The sequence below is a fragment of the Arvicanthis niloticus genome, chromosome 1 (assembly GCF_011762505.2).
Source record: "Arvicanthis niloticus isolate mArvNil1 chromosome 1, mArvNil1.pat.X, whole genome shotgun sequence".
Lineage (NCBI taxonomy): Eukaryota > Metazoa > Chordata > Mammalia > Rodentia > Muridae > Arvicanthis > Arvicanthis niloticus.
Genome location: NC_047658.1, coordinates 71,478,066 through 71,490,594, shown reverse-complemented (window position 1 = coordinate 71,490,594; position 12,529 = coordinate 71,478,066). Strand labels below are relative to the sequence as shown.

Genomic DNA, 12,529 nt, shown 5'->3' with positions numbered 1-12,529 from the left:
TGCCTCTGCATGCTGGGATCACAGATGTGTGTCACCATGCTCAGCTTCTGCATCAAATTTCTGTGTACTAGTCACTATTTTATGCCTCAATACGATGGATAAAGTACGATGATGTCCACAGGAGTTCACAGACTAGGACAGGTTCAAAGCCTGAGAAGTAGAAGACCATGTCACAGTCGCTGTGCTCATGGAGTAGGTGTAGCTCATGAGAAGTGGCTATGTCATAGCCATTCTTCCCACTACTTTTGTAAAGCCCCCAAACCCAGGCTGAGATAACTCTGCTCTCTTGCTTTTTTAAAGCAAGAGCAAGTTGCTGTTTTGTTTTTTTATGTTTTCCTCCTGTGTATCTCTCCCTGTAGACATTTGATAAATGTGCCTTGTTTCCAGGGATTTCTTTCTCTGGGGATTCTTGGTCCAAGCTAGATTGGAGGGATTGAGGCATATGTGACTGAGGTTTAATCTTGGATGTCTGCCTGTCTTTGGAATTTCTTATGCATGTAAAATGAATGGTAACATAGTCAAGTAGAAGAAGCCACTAGAGGAGGAAGCAGCAGACCCATATTTCAGAGTAAGAAGAGAAGACTTGTTTTATTCATAAATAGCAGCTGATAACAGATGGGTACAAAGCTGTGTTGAGAAGGATTCTGGAGGTAAGGCATGGCAGAAAAGAGTCCTAAGGGAAAATGCTGAAGGCAAAATACTACAGAGTGCTTACTCTGGGCCAAGAATCTTAAACACATTTTCTAATACCTCAGCTTTATACTGTTACTACTCCATTCTATAGATTTGGAAACTGAGGCATACATAGCCTACTTCTTGTCCTGGCCTGCACTACTGTTTCCGTTGTGTCAGTGTGGAGCTCATTTCCACGGGGACTTTTCAGTGGTTGTGCTTTTTGTCTTTGTCTCCCACCAATGGCTTTCTCCTGGAAAGCCCTACTTACTCTCTTTGTCTCTGGTATCTGGTGTAGACTGATTCTATAAATGTCTAAGTGAGCTTTGATTTCAACCTTTCTGTACCTTTATCTGTGAAAGGAGAGATTTGGACTCTGTGACCTTTGTAATCTCTTGCAGCTCTGAAGTTGAAAGTGTTTTCAACTTCAATCCCAGTGTTTTACTTAGTGTTTCCTACATGTTCTTCCAGGTACTTACTACATGCTTAGTGAATGTCTGGATAAGTGAAGGTGTAATTTTTCTTAGTAATGTACACTAACAGTATTGGGATGAGAAGAAAAGACTCATGGTAGTGAAGTGTAAACAAAAAGGCTTCTGTGTACTGTCTTGTTTTATGACCTTTGACTTTAGTAATCAGTCTACTCTGGCAGATATCCTCCTATGTTTCTATGAGTTTAAAATGACTCCTAGCTCACCTTGGCTTTTGTTTGGGGGATTTAAAAAATATTTTATTTATTTATTTATTTATATGAGCACACTGTAGCTGTCTTTAGACACACCAGAAGAGGGCATCGGATCCCATTACAAATGGTTGTGAGCCACCATGTGGTTCCTGGGAATTGAACTCAGGACCTCTGGAAGAGCAGTCAGTGCTCATAACTGCTGAACCATCCTTCTAGCCCATTTTGGGGATTTTTATGTTGTGGTTTGTTTTGTTTTGTTTTGTTTTTTTGACAGAGGCTCTTGCTTTCTAGTCTATGCTGACCTCATATTCCTGTTTTAGTTTGTTAGGATTATAGGTATGAGCCACCATGCATGGCTTACTTTTTTAAGAAGTAAATCGTTTTTTGTTTGAATAGCTCACACATTTCTAGAAGGAATTATGATGCCATCTGCTTAGCAAGGAGGGTAGGGGAGAGAAGAAAAAAGATAAAGAGGAATATTTTGACCCCTTGACCTGAGGAACTATCATCTTTGTACCTTTCTCAGGGCCTTGCTCAGAGCTTGGCACATATCAGTGCTTATTGAATAAACGAGAATGCAGGGAGGTGTTTATTAAAGGAGAGATGACTGTGTTACAACGTTAACGGATATACTTACTTTCTTTGGAGTGATTCAGTAGGCCCCACTATCAGTATCTCTTCACCTCTCCTCTCTTTTCTTTTTTGTTTTCTCGAGACAAGGTTTCACCTTGGCTGCTCTGGAACTCATATAGACCAGGCTAGCTTCCGTTCATGTAGATCCACCTGTTTCGGCCTTCCAAGTGCCAGGATTAAAGTCATTTGCCATGATACTTGGCATTTTTTCCCTGTGTAACCAGGCCTTGCCTTGAACTTATTGTGTAGCTCAGGCTAGTCTCCAAGTACTGAGATTTCAGGCATGTGTCCCGACACCAGCATTTTTGCCAGTACTTAATATAAACTGCTTATGAAGTGATTCTACTTTATTTTAATGTCACATTGTTCCTTGCCAGTGAATTATAGACACAGAATCTGAGGGCTTACTGTTTGCCTCCATTCTGTCTATGCACTATGTTGTTTCACTCCCTATTAGGCAGAGGACTCTGAGGAGATGGAGCCACATCATTTTTCATGTCTTGCATTCCCAGCACCTACATTTGTATAGGCACTGACAGAGTTGTTATTCAGATCTTTATTGAACTTACATTCTCAATCATTCCTATTATCCCACGTTGAAATCCATGGTCAGCCTATTCCCTGTCTTTTTTTTTTTTTTTTAAAACATAATTTATATGTATGAGTGATTTGTTTACATCTGTGTCTGTGTACCACTTGCAAGCTGTGCCTGCAGATGACAGAAGAGGGCATCAAATTCTCCTGGAACTGGAGTAACAGGGAGTTGTAAGCTGCCATGTAGGTGCTGGGAACTGAACCTGGATCTTCTAAGAAGTCAGTGCTCTTAACTGCTGAACCATCTCTCCAACCCAGCCTATTCCCTCTGAATACCTCTACTGTGGTTCTTTAGATTGGTAAGAATTTTAAATTCTGTATAGCTTCAACTTTTTAGTCCTTTTTCACAACTTTTCCCAGATTTTGCTTCTCTGCATCTCTGACTTTTGGGGGGCACAAGCACTTCAGAGAATGTCCTGGAGAACTAGTCTCAGGATACCTGAGGCTGTTTTGCCTAAAAAGCTATTTCTGGGAAGCTAACCAAAGAGCCGACTAGTGTCTTTTCTTATCTCTATCTTTACTTCTTTATGTTTTCCCTTCTTGAAGTCATTTGTTATCTGTGTTCCTCTGAGGAACATCTGTAGGTAAACACAAACTCATTAGTGCCTTCTAAAGTGCAGCTTTCCCAGGAGGATGCTGGGTCATAGCCATGGGGCTTTTGGCCCTGGGCAGCTGGGGAGAAACCCTGGAAAGGGCAAGCCGATTGGCCTCTTTCTCATCATTGTTGGTGTTAGGAATAACTGAATCTGCTCTATTACTCTGAGGTCTTGTATGACATTTTATTCCTTATTTTTCTTAGGATTGCATCCTAAGTCTTCTGAGATTATCATTTAGTGTTTTGCAAAAACATTTATTTTTCCTCCTTATTTGATGATGTCAATAACACCTATTCTAGTGTTTAATGCAGACCAGTCAGTATTAAGCATTAGCTTAATTCTAATTTTTAAAATTAATTAAAATTCTAAAATTTAATTCTATTTCAATAAATTATTCTTCTCATCAAAACCAGCAGAGAAGTGATTTATTCAAGGCCACACAGCTAGTAAGTAGACCTGAGATAACAACCTGGTAATGTGGCTCTGATTTCTCTCAAATTTTATCATATATTTATTGTGTATTTAATTATATCTGGTACTGTTTGGGACCACTTTAGAGATTATGACTAGATAACAAGGCTATCTTTGAGAGCTTAAAAGGATTTATGGTCAGGCTGCTGAGATGGCTCAGCAGTTAAGAGCACCTACTGCTCCTCCAGAGGTCCTAGGTTCACTTCCCAACAACCACATGGTGACTCAGAACCATCTGTAATGGGACACCCTCTTCTGGTGTGTCTGAGGACAGTGACAGTGTACTCATGTACATCAAATAAATAAATCTTTTTTTTTTTTTTTTTTTTTAAAGGAGTTATGGCCAAGTAGGGAGAGGAACCCATCACGTGATAATGTAGGTTGGGGCTAACATGAGGTTGACTTTGACTGCCAGGCTGAGGAATTTAGATTTATTATTATTCATCTTTTTAATCTTAAGCTATTTAGTACTAGATACTGTGCTGGGGACACAAAGAAGGATACAACACAGCTAGTTGCTACTATATAGTATAAGTGTGTGTTGGGTACTATGATAGACTCTGATGGAGATCCCCAAGTAATTAAAGACTTAATAAATTACCTAGCACGTGTAATGCCTTGGGCTCAATCCCTAATACTTTAGGAAAAAGAGACAGACAGACAGACATGTACTAGAGAAGATGCCTGAGTTGTGTGTAGTATATGTGTGTATGTATTTATATGTGCTTCTGCATGTGTACATACAATTACATATGTGAGTGCATATGTGTGTGGGTCAAGTGCTGACACTGGGTGTCTTTCTCTATTGCTCTTTACCATGTGTTTGAGGCAGGATTTTTCACTGAACTCTGAGTTATCTAATTGGTTAGACTGACTGGCTGGAGAGCTCTAGGGATCTATCTGCCTCTGTCTCCCTACCCTCACTCTTAAGTGTGAGTGTTACAAATAAACCACCATGCCTAGCATCTGTGCGTGTTCTGGGGATCTAAACCTAGGTCTTCCTCATGCTTGCACAGCAGCTACTTTACCAGTGGAGCTATTCTCTAGTCTCTGATTTAGTTCTTTTGTTTCCTCCCCCCCCCCCCTTTTTTTTTTTTAATTTTTAAGACTGATGGGCTGGAGAGATGGCTCAGCAGTTAGGAGTATTAGCTGAGTTCAATTCTCAGCAACCGCATGTTAGCTCACAACCATCTATTAACCATAGTGCTATGGAATCCAGTGCCCTCTCTGGCATGTAGATGAACATGCAGATAGAGTACTCATATACATAAAATACATAAGTAAATCTTAAAAGGGAGGCCTGGCTATTTTTTATTTGTTTGTTTGTTTGAAGACAGGGTCTCACTGTGTAGCTCTGACTATCCTAAAATTCAACTTTGTAGACCAGGTTGGCCTCAAACTCACAGAAATCTGCCTGCTTCTGCTCCACAAGTGCTGGGATTAAAAATGTATGCCATCAAGGCTGGCTTCTTCTCTTCTCTTCTCTTCTCTTCTCTTCTCTTCTCTTCTCTTCTCTTCTCTTCTTCCTCCTCCTCTTCTTCCTCCTCCTCTTTTCTTTCTCTTCCTTTTCTTTATCTTCCTCCTCCTCTTCCTCTTCAAGATTTTTAAAAATTATTTTTGGGGAATGGAGAGATGGCTCAGGGTTTAGAGCACTTGTTGCTCTTGGAGAGGACCCAGGTTTGATTCCCAACACTTACATGATGGCTCCTAAAACATCCATAACTCTGGTTCTGGGGATCTGATGCCCTCTTCTGGCCTCTGTGGGCAATGCATACTTGCATGTGTACCACATACCTACATGTAAACAAAACATTCATTCATATATATATATATATATATATATATATATATATATATAATTAAATAAATAATAAAGGATTTATTGCTTTTATTTCATATGAATCTTTGCTTTTTTGTATGTACATGTACCATGTGAGTGCCTGGTACCTGTGAAGGCCCGGAGATCACCTGGAACTGCTGTTACAGATAACTGTGAACAGTATGGATCCTCTTCAAGAGCAGCCAGTGCACTTAATCACTGAGCTATCTCTACAGTCATCCTAATTTAGTTTTTAAAGGTTGTTTATGTTTGAAAGCTCGGTGTGGTGGCACATTCTTATAATTCCAGCACCTGGGAGGCAAAAGCAAGTTTTTGCCACAAATCCAAGGCCAGCCTAAGCTACATAGTGAGTTTCAGGCCAGCCAGGATTACATAGGGAAAACCTTTTGGTGAATACCTTTAATTCCAGCACTTGGGGAGACATAGGCAAGCTGGTCTTCAGAGCGGTCCCAGGATGGCCAGGGCTACACAAAGAAATTTTGTCTCAGAGAAAACAAAAGCAAGCAAACAAAAACCAAAACAACTGTAAGGGGAAAAAGAAGACTGTTAGTTCAATAGGTGTTTAAAGTGTGTGAGATATGTTAAGAGTAGTGCAGCAGAATGGAAAGGTATGTAAAGTCTTTCATGTATTAACAGCATGGGATACTCTGGGAACTTCTACACGTTCTGTATAAGTGGAGATAGGTTAAATGTAAGGGAATAGCAGTGAGGGATGGGATTGGAGAGGCCTCCTCAACATCATGTTAGGAAAACACTGGGAATTTAGAGCAGGGGAGTAGCATTTTTAGATATATATCTTGGCAGCTGGCAGTAGTGCATAAGTTATTTTTGGAGGGATCAGGGTTAGGGAAGGAGAAGACATCAATTAGGAACATCCTGTGGTAGTTTAGGCAAGATGATTAAAAACCCAAGCTTAAGCAAAGGCAGTGAGGACAGGGAACAAACAGGAATCAGGTGTGAAATACTACATAGCTGTGCTTCCATGTCTTGTGTTTTGGCCTTCATACCCTTTGCCTAACACATTCACTAAGCATTTATTTTTTTGTAAATTTTAAAGATTGTATATATATGTGACTCCACATTTATTATTGTGCTGGTGGTTGTTATCATTTTGAGACAAGGTTTCATTGAGTGTAGAGCTTGCCATTTCAGTTAGGCAAGCTGGCCTGTGTGTCTAGGATCTGCTTGTCTCTGTCCCCTGGTACTGAGGTTACAGATGCACATTACCGCATCCTAATTTTCTATGCATGTGAGAGATCGGAGCTTAGGGCCTCATGCTTGCACTTTATCTTTGAGCCACCGCCCCAGCTCCTATTCTTCAGTTTTGAGACATGGACTTACTATGTAGCTCAGCTTGACCATGAGCCTATGATCGTCCTCCATGAGTTTCTGGAGTACTGAGATGATTGGCATAAGTATAAATATGTAATTCAAGTTGTTCAATAGTTCTTTACTTTTTCACAAGCAGGCTCTCTGTTATTTTTGGATTTGTCCTGGTAAGTCCATTACACGTTGAAAATAGAAACTAAAAATGTATTTAATATACTTGATCTACAGTTGCCAACCTAGCATCCTGTAGAGTATAAGTTGTTTACTCTTGTGCTGTTGTTATTGACTGAAGTTAGGCTTGCTGCCATAGATGCATCACAAAGGGGCTGGCAAGGTGACTCAGTGGGCAAAGGTGCTTGGTGCCAAGACTGCTGACCTGAGTTTAGTTCCTGGGACCCATAAAGGAAGGAGTGAACCAATTCACATGTCATATCCACACATGCCATGGCACATGTATGCACACACATACAAATTTTAATAAGTTTTTAAAAAAGATTTATTTTATGTATATGAACACACTGTCACTGTCTTCAGACACACCAGAAGAGGGGATCAGATCCCATTACAAAGGATTGTGAGCATGTGGTTGCTGGGAATTGAACTCAGGACCTCTGGAAGAGCAGCCAGTGCTCTTAACCACTGAGCCATCTCTCCAGTCCCATAAAAATAATTTTAAAAGAGAGTATTATATTACATATTGTTAGCTCAAGAAATGTTTGAAATTTGAGGTTGAATGCATGCATGTGCTTTTGCATCATCATAAATTAATAATGTAAATCAGGGACTGTATTAGTTATTTTTTGTTGCTATGATAAAGCATCATTGATCAAGGCAACTTATAAAAGAAAGAGTTTATTTTGGCTTATGGTTAAGGGATGGAATCCATAATGGCAGGACAGAAGCAGCAGGCAGACATGATAGTTAGAGCAAGATGCTGAGAACTTACATCTTGAACCACGGAGCACAAAGCAGAGAGCTTGAACTGCAACTGCGGTAGGGTGGGGCCTTAAGCTCTCAAAGCCCACCCCTTGTGACATAGTGGAAAACAAGTATTCCAAATGCCTCACACTATGAAGAGCATTTCTCATTCAAACCAACACAGAGACCATCTCTTTAAATCAAGCTTTTTTTTTTTTGCTTTTTTTTTGGGGGGGGGGGGTCTAGTAATTTAGCAATGAACAAATAGCCAGAGGAAACTAGATAATGAGCTAGTAACAGGATAATTCCAGATGGTGATAGTGCTTTGAGAAAAGTAGAGTAATATGTAAAGGTCACTGGAGGGAAAGGGCTGCTTTAAATATGGTATTTATGAGGAGCTTCTGAAGAAGTGATACTGAACCAAGACTAGAGTAGTTACAGTTTCTATATTTCAAGTGAAGGGAGAATAAATATAAGCTGGTAGGAATGAACTACATATCACCTATAATCATTAAAAAAAAAATACCATGTGAGTAGGCCATAGTTATCAAGGGAAGAATAGTGCTGTTTGAGATTAGGGAGTCTGGCAGGATTAGACATGTAAATCTTTGTATATACTTTAAACATATTGAATTTTATTGGGAGGACAATGGGAAGATTTTTGGGTGTTTGTGAAAATGGGTGAACTCACTAGGTGAACTGATTTGCATTTTTAAAGTGACCTTGGTTCCTTTGAGGAGACTGGATTGTAGGAGTCAGTCAAAGAGGACAGGTAAGAGGTTATCACAGGAGGCTGGAGAGGTGACTCAGCAGTTAAGAGCACTGACTGCTTTTCCAGAGGTCCTAAATTCAATTCCTAGCAACCACATGGTGTCACAAGGATCTGTAATGGAACCTGATTCTCTTTTCTGGTGTGCACGAAAACAGAGTACTCATATACATAAAATAAATCTTTAAAAAAAAAAAAAGAGGCTATCATATACTCCAGATGAAAGATGTTAGAATTTGGTAGTTGAGGTATGGTGTGTTCAAACTGCTGTAACAAAATACCTTTGATTGAGTAGTTTGCAAAGAACAAGAATTATTTCTCACAGGTATGGAGACTGACAAGTCCAAAATCAAGGTGCTAGCCTTTTGCTTCAAAGACAGCATCTTGATGCTGCATGCCCTCACATCAGTTACTTTTCTATGCTGTGACAAAACACCATGGCCACTGCAGCTTATAAAAGAAAGTGTTTAATTGGGTTTACAGTTTCAAAGAGTCCAAGTTGATGAAACAAAGACACAATTGAAGAAACAGCTGAGAGTTCACATCTGGATCCCTGGGATTTCGTAGTGAGAATGATGGAGTCTGGAAACATCAAAACCTGGCCCCAGTGACATACCTCCTTCTGATACTTCCTAAACAGTTCTACAAACTCAGGACCAAGTATTCTAACAAATGACCCTATATTTAAACCACCACAGTTGCTTTGGTAGAAAGAGAAACCAGGACCCTATCGTGTTCATGAGAAGCATTGGTTGTTATATTTCCAACCTGTAGCTAACCATAGTTTAAGATTTTGAGTTGATGTATATGAATGAATAAAGTTTTAGAATATCTCACAAAGGAAGTGATAATTGACCTACATCTTACAGGGTAGAAAGGAGTGAGCCAAATAGCAAAGGGGAGAGAATTGGAGGAGGGATCACTCTGGTGTGTGAGAAGGACATGTTAGAGTGGAATCTGACTCCATTTGGCTGAAGTAGAAGCCATTTGCCAGAGGTGAGAAAAATAGTCTGACTAGAATATAAAGTACCATCTATGTCATAAGTCTCTCAAGTCTCTCAAATTGAGACTTGAAAGATTATTATTTTTTCATTTTAAAAAATTAGATGTGCATGTGGTAGGCAGAGGTCATGATCTTGTTGATAAGATACTCCTGATATGTGCATACCCTGTGGTAAATTGTTACTGAATTAATTTGGTAGCATTTAGCTTTGGCATACTTCACCAGACTAAAAGGCATTTTGTTTTTACTTCTGTGGTAACTAAGGAAACTGGTAGTTTTGATGAGCAAAGTATTGTAGCTGATTCCAGAAATTTAGAGTGAGATGATCTGGTGTGAATGACACTATTTTACCATAAAGAGCTCGAATACATCTAAATCAGCCCTCCCTTTATGAATGGAGAAACTGAGGTACATGGACACATGCCTTATTTATTGACATAGCAATAAATATCTGTGCCAGATTGGAGCCTACCACTGTTTGTCTTTTTATTGAGAAAAGGAGAGCTGATGTCTTGTGGCCACTTCTTGGAGTGAAAATGTACAAACAAGACACACCACATGGATTTTGTCATTGTTCATTTTTCTGTTTGCTCTGCACATACTGGAAAGTTTTTAGGGATAGTGACTGTCTATGTGGAACAACAAAATTGTCTCCTTCACTTTTTCTTCTCTTAGCCTGTGCTATCTTTGCTCATAATACTTAAATAACTTCATGGGGCTAGAGAGGTGGCTGGGGGTCAAGAGCTATGGCTGCTTCCCAGAGGACCTGGGTTTGAGTCCTAGCACTCACACGGCTGCTCACAGTCATCTGTAACTCCAGGCACACATGTGATGCATAGATGTGCATGGCAGGCAGAAGGAATACCCATTTTGTCTTTATTTGTCTTCTGCATTAAAAGGTAAATTTTATAATTTTATATTTTATATTATATTTTATATTATAATTTTATATGTTTGTTTGTAATTGAGTGAGTGAATAAAAGAAAAATACTTACTGCTGTCAAAATTCTGGGCATCTTTTTTTACCTTTGACATTTGTAGATTATTGACATGTCAAGGGTTAAGGATTCCCCCCCACCACCTTTCTTTTTAAACAACTCTCACTATTTTGCCCAGGCTGACCGTGCCTTTAATCTATAATTCTTCATGCCCCAGCCTCTAAATTGCTGGAACTAAAAGTATGAACAGGGCTGGAGAGATGGCTTAGTGGTTAAGAGCACTGGCTGCTCTTCCAAAGGTCCTAAGTTCAATTCCTAGCAAGCGCTTGGTGGTTCACAACCATCTGTAATGGGATCTGGTGCCCCCTTCTGACACACAGATAGAGCACTACTAATACATCAAATAAATCAATCTTAAGAAGAAAAGTGTGTACAACTATACCTGGCTTCCATGTCAGGATTTTTGTTAGTTTTTTGTTTGTTTTTGTTTTTGTTTTTCGAGACAGGGTTTCTCTGTTCAGCCCTGGCTGTCCTGGAACTCACTCTGTAGACCAGAATGGCCTCAAACTCAGAAATCCACCTGCCTCTGCCTCCCAAGTGCTGGGATTAAAGGCGTGCGCCACCACTGCCCGGCTGTTTTTTAAACATAGAATACTCACTGTTGCCCAATGTGACTTTGGGGGAAGCATTTAGGCAATGTGAAATTTAGTGTGAATCTAAAACTTGAGTGTTCAGATCGCTCAGTACAGAAAAGAATCTTAGAAGCAACAGCATAGCAACATTGGAGGCTAAGGGAAAACACTTAATCTATAGCTGTGAGGAGACAGCAGGCCCAGGCTCATTTACTCCGTGGTTATAGAAAGCAGAGCACCTAGGAATTCACAAAAATGTTTTTATTTCTTTAGGAATTCAAAGCAAGTGGTGTCTGTAAGATGGCTTGGATTATACATCCTTGTGCCATTGCATTGATGGTGTGTGTGTTCGCGTGCGCGTACGTGCGTGCGTGCGTGCGTGCGTATATTATGTGTGTTCAGCTCCAGGAGTCTACCTGTTGTGTTCTGTTGTGTCATGTTCAGTCCATATATCCCATCTGTGCTAACTAGTTTTATGTCAGCTTGATACAAGCTAGAGTCATTTTGAATGAATCAAGAAAATTCTCTCACCAGATTGACCTGTGGGTAAGCCTGTGATACATTTTCTTGATTAATAACTATTGTGGGAGGGCCCATTCAGTGTGGGTGGTGCTACCTCTTCCCTGCATGATGGACTACAAGCCCTAGGATAATATACCTCTCCACGTTGCTTTTGATCATGGTGTTTTATCATGGCAATAAAAACCCTAACTAAGACACCAACCTTTCTTTGTGTTGGGGTTACAGATGCAAGCTGCCATACTCAGATCTTCAAACTCGCATAGCAAGCACTTTACTGAGCCTTTACCAGCTGTATTTTTAAATTAAATTTTATGGAGGAATGAAGTTGGGCCTTTGCATACATACACAAAAATTAAGTGTCAGTGAGATGGCTTAATGGGTAAAGGCACTTGCTGCCAAGTCTGATGACATTAGTTTGGTTCTCAGAACCTACATGATGGAAAGAGAGAACCAACTTTCATAGATTGTTCTCTGACGTCTGTACTCATGCCATGACATTTGCACTCTTCAAAATTAATAAATGTATTTGTGTGCGTGTGCGTGTATGCGTGTGTGTGTGTGTGTGTGTGTGTGTGTGTAGGTGGTGACTGAAGTCAGAGGTCATCCTGGACCCTACATGGTGGAGGGAGTCAATCAACCTCTGCAGGTTGTTCTCTGACTTCCACTCCTGCCCTGTGTCATGTTCTCCATTCTCAGTAGAAATGTAAACATTTTGAAAAAAATTACAAATGTTGGGAAGGATGTGGAGAAATTGGAGCCTCCATGCACTGTGCACAGACTATAATATGCAGCTGCTATGAGAAACAGTTTGGCAGTCCTCAAAAAATAAAAGTAGAGTCATGTGGCCCAGCAGTTATGGTCCTAGCTGTGTTTTCAAGAGAAATGAAAACACAACTTTTACATGACATTAGGGACAAATGTTCATAT

The 12,529-nt window shown here is 40.0% G+C and overlaps 1 protein-coding gene across 4 annotated transcripts in view; it reads left to right on the top strand.

The window, feature by feature from the left end:
- Positions 1-12,529, top strand: part of Rnf121 (ring finger protein 121) — a 55,985-nt gene that overhangs the window by 4,432 nt on the left and 39,024 nt on the right. Inside the window, exon 1 of one of the 4 annotated variants that reach the window (XM_076939112.1) lies at positions 2,862-2,883. The exons of the other annotated variants lie outside the window; for them this stretch is intronic. The gene's annotated coding sequence lies outside the window, so the exon portion shown is untranslated. Of the gene's footprint in view, positions 1-2,861; positions 2,884-12,529 lie in introns of those variants that run through there. 4 annotated transcript variants of the gene reach the window in all.